Source organism: Apium graveolens, chromosome 6, assembly GCF_009905375.1.
Source record: "Apium graveolens cultivar Ventura chromosome 6, ASM990537v1, whole genome shotgun sequence".
In the NCBI taxonomy this organism is placed as follows: Eukaryota; Viridiplantae; Streptophyta; class Magnoliopsida; order Apiales; family Apiaceae; genus Apium; species Apium graveolens.
The window spans coordinates 151070105-151080670 of NC_133652.1; the positions used below are offsets into that span (position 1 = coordinate 151070105).

General features: G+C 37.8%; 1 non-coding gene across 1 annotated transcript; it reads right to left on the bottom strand.

The window, feature by feature from the left end:
* Nucleotides 1-7755: 7755 nt before the first annotated feature.
* LOC141669313 (small nucleolar RNA R71) lies at nt 7756-7862 on the bottom strand. The gene has a single exon (XR_012553600.1). It is a non-coding gene; the product is annotated as a small nucleolar RNA R71 (small nucleolar RNA).
* Nucleotides 7863-10566: the final 2704 nt, after the last annotated feature.

Genomic DNA, 10566 nt, shown 5'->3' on the forward strand with positions numbered 1-10566 from the left:
GAACTCAGTGAGCAGGGTAGAATCTCTAGTCATGTGTCTTGAGCAACCACTATCCAGATACCAGAGACTCTTTATGTTTTCCTGCACACATCAAAATCAAATCAAGTTGATTTTGGTACCCAAGTTTCCTTGGGTCCTGGCTTGTTAGCTTTCTTCTTTGGTTTCTTAGGTTTGATCTCCTTTGACTTGAAAATTTCAGATTCATCTTTAGTCATTTGAGTTGAACCTTTGAAACTGAACATTAAAATAGAATTATCATGCACATTTTGGTTTCCATGAAAAGGCATGCTATTTGCAAACATGTTATTCCAGTAAGGCATGATCAATGACATTTGAGGCATACTAAATGCAGCATAATAAGGATTAGGTGCAAATGGCATATTAGAAAATTGTGCATTCATATTCTGAGTAGATATAGCATTCATAGGCATGGTAGTCATGTTGGGAAAAGAAGAGGGTGCAGACATGGGAGTAGGCATGGCAAGCTTGCAATTAACAGACAAATGATTAACACTACCACACTTAACACAGATTTTTCTTGGTGCATATTTATCAGGTGTGTAGTTGTCATGTTTGTTAATTCCTACTTTCCCATTTCTATTGTTTTTTTAGCTTCTGTTTTAACCTCAATCTTTTCTAATCTGTCATTCAATTACTTGATAGACAGATGCCCAACATTAACTTTCTTTTTTTTCTAACTTGACTCGATTCTCCTGTAATAAAGTTTTTAGAAACTGATCCATATTTCTCATTTAACTTAGCTAGCTTAGCTTTGCTAACTGGTTTACTCACAACCGACGGATGTGGCTCCTTGTCTCTCGACGGATAATCCTTTTGATTACCCGACGGATGATTTTCATCATCCGTCGAGTCCACATCTGTCAACAATCCTTCAACCAAATTGGACTCAAGCTTCTCTTTACTCTTCTTCCAGGCTGCATCACAAAAGGACTCAATACCTTGAACTTTAGTGATTTGAGCATGAACATCTCTAGATGATTTCCATGCCTTAATCACTTCATGTTCTCATTCAAGCTTCTTCTTTAAAATCTCTTCTTTCTTCAAGGACTCAGTTAATTCATCCGTAGCAATCTTACACTCAATTCTCAAATTTTCAAATTCAATAAACTGAGATTCTAGCACATTATTCCTCTCACTTAAAAATAGATTGTTTTCTTTAATTTTTGCATTTTCCTTAGTGAGGGACTTAAGTGTAACACGCAGGTGATACAATTCTGTAGACATGTCATTTATTGCATCATTACACTCAGCTTTAGATAAATGAGCTAGGTTAGTGGTGATTACCTGATTGCTTGAAGAACTTGTTTCTGTTTCATCATATTTGGCCATTAGGGCTAGATTGACATAGCTTGTTTCTTCATCTTCATCCAATTCATCTGCAGCGCAGTCATTCTTCTGTGTGATGAAAGCCCTTTCCTTTTTTTTGAGTAACTCAAAGTATTTTTGTTTATAATCAACATGCTCAAACTTCTTTTTGATGGAATCAGACTTTCTACATTCACTAGCAAAATGACATGCCAAACCACATTTGAAACACTTGAATTTAAATTTATCAACCATGTTTCTATTTGGATTGGCTGCTCCAAAATTCTTCTTCAATTTGAGCTTGGAAAATCTTCTGGATAGGAATGCTAAATGCTCATCAATATCATCCATGTCATCTTGGCTCAACTGATCTTCATTCTCAGCTACCAGCCATTTGCCCTTGCTCTCACAGACCTTTGATGTAGATTTAACAGCTTCTACATTCATCTCTTTCTCCTTCTCTAACTCAGCAACCAGTGTTATGGACCCTCCTTTCTTCCTTCCTTTCTCCATCCTTTCATCTTGCTCTATTTCAAGTTCATAGGTTTTCAGGATGCCAAACAGTCTCTCCAAGGTGAACTCTTTGTAATCTTCTGAATTTCTTAATGAGACTGTGTAATAACCCCAATTTTTGGAATTTTTGAAACACTGATGAATAGTAACTTTTTGTTGATGATGGTGATTAAGGAAAATTATCAGACCACGCTATATAGGAGTACTGTTATAGAAATTCTAAGATCGTATTAGTACTCGATAAAGTATATGAGTGTATGTAAAGATCGTCAGAATCCAAATTCGAACACTTTGATTTTTCCCGAAAATCCACCAGATACCGAAAGAATTGAGTATAAGGTAACATGATTAAAATGATTTAAATTCAAGGATTATAAGAGAGGATCATAAAAGGAATATAAAATATTGAGAAAGGTTTAAGGGAACCCAAGTAATAAGATCCCGGATATGATCCCTCAAACGATGAACGAGAACGAAATTAAGCGAACCGTAAAACAGATAACAACCATTAGCCAAGTAATTAAGCACTAATCAGATGGGATTAGTGGGTTGTGACATCATCCAACCATAAGGTTTGGACAAGTGTCCTTGTGATGATGTAATGAAGGTGATGTCATCACTTTTTTAAATTTAAAGGAAGATATTTACCAAGGATTAATCCTAGCAAAGCAAATCATTTCACAAACTTTAGAATTCAAGAATCAAGCAAGCATTTTCTTCTTCTTCTCCTTCATTGGCTTCGACCTTTCTTCTTAAAACAAGGAGGGATTTTTCAAAACTCAAGCTACACACCTTCAAAAATTATAAGGTTTGTTTCCTTAGCTTCCATAATTCATAACATAGTTATGCTATAAGTTTGGATCCATGATTCCAAGGTTTACCTAGTTAAACAATTCCTAAAAGTTTAGGGTGAATAGTAACTTTTAAGAACAATTTTTTGATTTCTTGATTTTATTTGTAAGGTCAAGGTAGCTTAAGCATAGATCAAGGCTTCCATGGGCATTCCAAGGATATTTCATCGATTAAAAGCTTCAAGGAAGGTATAACTCTTCATGATCTTAGTATTAAGTTGTTTGTTATAAATGATTATGATGATGGAATGATAGATTAAGGGTAGTAGTTGTTTTGTCATGTTGAGATCTTAGTTGTTCAGTGCTTTTGTTGATTTTGGGAGTTAAGAGTAGCACTAGTTGTTCTTGATGATTCATGGTATGATTTGGGCTTAGTTTAAATTGTTTAAAGTTGGTTGATGAGTGATATTGTCATATGGTTGTATTAGGATTGATTGATGGTGGTTTGGTGTTGAATTGATTTGGTAAAATTTTGGGAAATCACGTAAACATAGCCGTCATAATGCTCGATTTACCTTAGACTATTTTTGTTCTTAACTTTAGGACCCGTGAACTCACTGTAAGATTCTGACCATTTCCATATTTAGATAGTTCATGTTACGAGCTTCGTTTTGATATTTTGTTCGCCTAAATCCGAGTTATGAGCGATGAGAAACGACCATTTTAAGTATCGGCGTTCGCCGAGCGAACCCCGAAACCTCGAGTAACTTTGAGACCATAATTAAGACCCTTAAATGATTAATCGAACCACGAGAGAATTATATCAAGTGAATAAGGAAGCTAGTAAAGTTCTCGCGAAAGAGTCGCCTTAAAATTCGTACGTGAGCGATTAACGCAAATCGATTAGCGTATAAGCGACCGTAAGCGACCGTTAGGGTATGAGTGAGTTTTGAATAGTTTCTTAAGTGACCGTGGTCTAATTCCGGATTATGTTATTGTTCATAGGATACCGAACCCACTCTAAGCTTAAGTCTATCTGGGAACACTCAGGCAAGTTTTCTACCCGTATAACTGTTATTGTGATATATATGTGCATATGCATTATCTTATGATAAGTGCATGATTGTTATTAGCAAATCTTGCGATATATTGGAGCATGTCGATATGATATATATGCATGCCTGTTTGGTAATCTTGATATTCTATTATCAATTCAAATGCTTATAAACTGCATAATACCTATGCTAGAGATAAGCAGTAGTTGCGTATACCCTTAGTATAGGGGACCCCAAGGTTAACATTTTCTAAACTGGGAGTCGATGTTCCCGAGTATATAATATATATATATATTTATTTATTTATTTATATATATATATATATATTCTATAACTATTAATCGAATAAGGTATATTCGATAGTTTTGAATAATAATCAAACGTATTTTCGATTATTCAAATAAAGATCATACTTTCGTATAAGTATATCCTTTGTTATTTATTATTCGTTTCAAGTATGTCACACCCCCAACTTAAACAGCAAATTAAATATAACTATTACAACATTTTAAAAGAAGAATACACAACCAACTCCAAGATCTTACAATTTAGGGTTTGGAACGGCCCAACACTACCAACTATTACATCTGATTTTAAATACCGAGTCCTCACACAAACTATTATTACTTATTCTACCTGAGCTCGAACATAAGTATCAGCATCACAGGTCTTACGGGCAGTCTGCTTGAATCTAACCATAGCTGCTAGCTGTAATATCAGGGTAAAGCAAGGAGTGAGCCAAATGCTCAACAAGTGCTAACAGTACGATACAAAACATAAATCGAGATATTCATTAAAGAATGACAATGGAAAGACATAACTAATGATAACGAGAGATAAAACTATGAGTGATGGCATCATTTTTACTTGTATCAAAACAATTTTAAAATCATGTCTTAATCAAAATCATTTTATGACGCTACGGATTACAGCCGGTGATCAGCCGTGAAGTAATCCCGAACCTCGCTGGGTTCTAAAACATTAACGGGAATCCCTAGGCAACTTTTAAGCCAAATAAAAGTGTGGAAAGGACTCGCGTCTCAGTCCAGATCCACTATTCAAGAAAACATTTATCCCCCTTTGGGACTGAAAATCCATATTTTATTTATTTCAAAAATGGATGCCGAATTATAACAAAATCTCTTTTAATAGTAAACATTTTTATTAAAGGATTATAGATCAACTCGAAACACGGGGAAATGGTGCTAACTCTCAGAGCCATGAATCACAAAACTAAACTTTGTTAGGGTAACTAAATGGTTTTCATGTATCAAAGTTTGGACAAGGGAATTTAGCGAGGCTATTGGATATCATGAAAGGAAGTGCCAAATTAGGCTTAAAGCAATGGTTTCTCATCAAGGTTCAAGTGCTGGATCATCAAGAATGTAAGCTTCATAAATACTAGGGGTGTTAAGATATGAATAAATGATTTTTAGCTCAGGATATAACAGAATTGACAAGCTTTAGGATAAGAAAGAGGGGTATCAATCAATTAGGGACAACTTTGATAAATATCTGGCTTTCAGGTATCAAGGTAAGGTTCTATATGGGTTCAAGTATCAGGATGAGATATCAATACTTAGGAATCATGTTAATCAAGAGAATCAACTAAGAGTGATAACTACCCTTTCTTTTATCATGGCATTCAAATTACTTTAGTATACTATCATGAATAAGACTTTTGAACTACTTGCATTACGTACTCGAGGGTTCATGGCATTTCAAAGATAAGCATAAGATACGCTTGATTTAAATATAACAACATGACTCAGGATAGTTGCAGCAATGTATGAACCATTAGCAGTAAATACGAAGGTCAAGTTGATTCACTTGCCTTGAGAAAGGCTGGTCCGGTCTGACTGGTAGGAGCAACTGGAGCTTCACTCGACCTTTATGGCAAGTTTTCCCTCGTCTCGAGATACTACATAATAATAATAATCCTCATTATAATATATTCTTGATAAGTGGCATTTTATACCACTTAGAACATCTTAAAATGGCTTAAATTGGTGCCTTGAAATCAAGTATTTTGTGTATTTGATGCGTTTTTCTAGTGTTTATGCATTTCAGGGTATTAGTTGCATTTCGGAGGAGTAATCATCAAGAATAAGCCTTGGCATGTGTTCACCATTGCAAGAGGAAAGAAATGGGCAGATTACGGCGAAGAAACGGAGCAAACTGAGGAATTTTCCAGAAGGGTCCTGAGCGCCCGCTCAGCTATGCTGAGCGGCCGCACAGAAAGCTGAGCGCCCGCTCAGCTATGCTGAGCGGCCGTGCAGGGTCGGGAAATTAAATAATTATTTTTAGGACTTCTACTTCTGTTTGGCTTCCACTTCTATGTAATCTGAGTTTTATGGGACTATTATATAAGTAGATTTGGAAACGTTTTCACGATAGAGGATCGTGGTATTATGCAAGGAGTGAAGGAGATATGGAAGAAGACCGTTTTAGCACACAGCAACGAAGAGGAAGCATATTTTCTCGTGATTCTTGTTTCGTTGTAACGTTGGATGCTAGTTTTCTTATTTTGAACCTATTTACTCTTGTGACGTACTCTGATTTAATATAATTAGTTTAGTTATTATTTTCTTGTTTTTGTTTATCATGATTTCATATGAACCCATGATGACGATGAGTGCTATTATGGGCTAATCGTGATCATGGGGTTGCAACGGATTTACTATGGAATTCTTTAGTTAATTGTTTAATACTTTAGTGTGTGATGATTGTATGATATCTAGTATTGGTTGTGCGTATTCATCTTATGTGCGTCGCGAACATATAAGATAGGGTGTTAATCTCCTGTGAAGCGACAGTGGATCTTGAGAATTAGAACTTGCCATACTAGCATAGGTTCATGTACGGTGTGCATGATGAGTGGGTAACTCTAACAGTTTTATTCGCCCTGTGTAATCAAAAGGGATAACTTTTACTTAAATCGTTATGTTATCAATTTCTGTAGACATATAGGAACTCAATACAATTGATGACTATTTAACTTCTATCTTAATTATGGATGTTTGGTAGAATGGTATTAGTATAATGAAAGTTGGCTTTTATTAGTTTCGTGTTATTCGATTAATATCATCACTGTCACATGCTAAAGGTAATAACAATAGCTATTGAAGGAAGTAGTAATGAAGTTGTGATCTCATGAGTGTTTTAATATTATTAATTTAAAGTGTTAATTAAGTGATTAATTAAGTAGTTAATTATAGTTAATGTTTAGTCAACAATTCTAAGTGTTAGTGTCTTAACATTGAGAAGTAATCATACATTGGTGTGTGAGTTTAATTAGACAATAAATTAGTCTGAGTCTCTGTGGGAATGAACTAGAAAGTATTCTATATTACTTGCGAACGCGTATACTTGCGTGAATATTAGCGCGTGTTTTCGCCCTAACAAGTTTTTGGCGCCGCTGCCGGGGACTCGGCGTATTTTTTTAGTTTATGTACTTACCATCATTGGTCATTAGGACTCAGTGATTAGGACGTAGTAGTTACTTATTGTTTCCGGTTGTGTTTCAGGTACTTTAGCGAGCGTTTATGCAAACTCATTCTCGTACTCGCAAGAGGACTTTAGATACAGCTGAGGAGACAGACGAAGTTCTTGATATTCCGGAGAAGTTAGATTTTGAAGATTCGGATTCAGGAACTGAGCGGAAAGAACCAGTAAACATGGGTGATCTTATTATTCAAGCTGATCCAGCTCTTATGGATTTTTCTCGGCCAAAAATTGATGACATTCAGTCAAGCATTCTTCATCCGGCTATTCAAGCTAACACCTTTGAAATCAAGCCGGGCACTATTCAGATGGTACAGAATTCTGTTTCTTTTGGAGGAGCAGCGACTGAAGACCCCAACATGCACATAAGGAATTTTATCGATATCTGCAGCACTTTTAAGTATAATGGCGTGACTGATGAGGCTATCAAGCTCAGGCTTTTCCCATTCTCACTGAGGGACAAAGCTAAGGACTGGCTACATTCTGAACCAGCTGGGTCCATCACTACATGGCAAGATCTTGCGCAAAAGTTTCTGGTGAAGTTTTATCCGATGGCAAAGACTGCTGCTATGAGGAGTGCTCTTACTCAGTTTATGCAGCAACCTACAGAATCTATGTGCGAAGCTTGGGAACGATACAAGGAAATGTTGAGAAAGTGTCCACATCATGGAATGCCCGATTGGATGGTGATCACTGGTTTCTATAATGGTTTGGGGGACCAATCTCGGCCCATGCTCGATGCAGCAGCTGGAGGCGCCTTATGGGCTAAAAGCTATACTGAGGCTTATAATCTTATCGAGACTATGGCTGCAAATGAGCATCAAAACCCAACTCAGAGGATGATGCCTGGTAAGGTAGCAGGTATTCTGGAAGTCGATGCAGCCACCGCTATTGCAGCACAGCTTCAAGCACTGTCAATGAAGGTTGATTCTCTGGCTACATATGGAGTTAATCAAATAGCTATGGTTTGTGAGCTTTGTGCAGGTTCTCATGCTACGGATCAGTGTTCTCTTGTCAACGAATCTGTTCAGTATGTGAATAATTATCAGCGACAACAGCAGCCTGTGCTAGCTACCTATCATCCTAATAACAGAAATCATCCAAATTTCAGCTGGGGGAATAATCAGAATGCTATTCAGCCACCATATCAGCAAGGCGTGAGTAAACAGTTTAACCCACCTGGATTCCAGCAACCATAGCAGTATGCTCAAAGGCAATCATATCCTCAACAGGGAAGTGCAGCTGCATATACTATTGCTGATTTTGAGGAACTTAAGTTGTTATGCAAGAGTCAGGCAGTTTCTATCAAGACCTTGGAAAATCAAATCGGTCAATTAGCCAATACAGTGCTCAATCGTCAACCTGGAACTCTTCCCAGTGACACGGAAGTACCAGGCAGGAAGGAAGCTAAAGAGCAAGTCAAGGCTATTACCTTAAGGTCTGGAAAAGTTCCTGATGCTGAAAAGGCAAAAGAAGGAGAAGCTGAAATTGGAGATGAATAAGCTAAGCAAAAGGAGAAAGCGGCGGAACCAAGGAAGACTACTGTTGAACACACTCTGCCTGAGGGTAATACAGGGGAGAAACAGCTCTATCCTCCACCACTTTTTCCTAAGAGATTGCAGCAACAAAAGCTGGATAGACAGTTCGGTAAGTTTCTGGAGGTGTTCAAGAAACTTCACATCAATATACCTTTCGCTGAGGCTCTGGAGCAAATGCCTAGTTATGCGAAGTTTATGAAGAGTATTCTTTCAAGGAAGGTGAAACTGGATGACCTAGAGACCATTGCTCTCACGGAAGAATGCAGCACTGTTCTGTAGCAAAAGTTACCGCCAAAACTGAAAGATCCAGGTAGCTTCACCATTCCTTGCACCATTGGCAAGTTGACTTTTGACAAGTGCCTTTGTGATTTGGGAGCAAGCATCAATCTGATGCCGTTGTCGATCTTTAAAAAGTTGGATTTGCCTGATCCAAAGCCCACATACATGTCTCTACAATTGGCTGATCATTCTATTACTTACCCAAGGGGCATAGTGGAGGATATGCTAGTCAAGGTGGATAAGCTCTTCTTTCCTGCAGATTTTGTTATTCTGGATTTTGAGGAAGATAAGAAGATTCCCATAATCTTGGGAAGACCTTTCTTGGCTACTGGCCGTACCTTGATAGATGTGCAAAAAGGTGAACTTACTATGCGGGTACAAGATCAGGATGTGACCTTCAACGTATTCAAGGCAATGAAATTCCCTACCGAAGATGAAGAGTGCTTAAAAGTGGATGTGATTGATTCTGCGGTTACTTCGGAACTCGATCGCATGCTAATGTCTGATGAATTGGAAAAGGCCTTAGTGGGGGATTTTGACAGTGATTATGAAGATGGCAACGATCAATTACAATATTTGAACGCTTCTCCCTGGAAGTGAAAGTTGGACATGCCGTTTGAATCTCTTGGTACTTCTGACCTCAAGAATGCTGAAGGAAAGCTCAAACCATCAATAGAGGAAGCACCTACCTTGGAGCTCAAGCCATTACCTGAACACTTGAGGTATGTTTTTTTAGGTGATGCATCTACTTTACCTGTTATTATTGCATCTGACCTTTCAGGTAGTGAGGAAGACAAGCTCTTACAGATTTTGAGAGAATTCAAATCGGCTATTGGATGGACCATAGCAGACATCAAGGGGATAAGTCCTTCATATTGTATGCATAAAATTCTGCTAGAGGAAGGTAGTAAGCCGACTGTTGAACAGCAGCGCAGACTGAATCCTATCATGAAGGAGGTGGTGAAGAAAGAAATTCTGAAATGGCGGGATGCAGGCATCATTTATCCTATTTCTGACAATTCGTGGGTGAGCCCCGTATAATGTGTACCTAAGAAAGGAGGTATCACTGTGGTAGCAAATGAAAAGAATGAGCTCATCCCCACTCGAACAGTTACAGGATGGAGAGTATGCATGGATTATCGAAAGTTGAACAAAGCCACGAGGAAAGACCACTTCCCTCTTCCGTTCATTGATCAGATGCTTGACAGGTTGGCTGGTCACGAGTATTTTTGTCTTCTGGATGGCTATTCTGGGTATAATCAGATTTGTATTGCACCAGAGGATCAGGAAAAGACTACCTTCACTTGTCCATCTGGCACGTTTGCTTTTCGCAGAGTTTCGTTTGGGTTATGTGGCGCCCCAGCCACTTTTTAGAGATGTATGATGGCTATATTCTCTGACATGGTTGGAAATAATGTCGAGGTGTTCATAGACGACTTCTCCGTCTTTGGACATTCGTATGATGAATGTTTGAATAATCTTCGCGTCGTACTCAAAAGGTGCGTGGAAACTAATTTGGTGCTCAATTGGGAGAAATGTCATTTTATGGTGCGTGAAGGC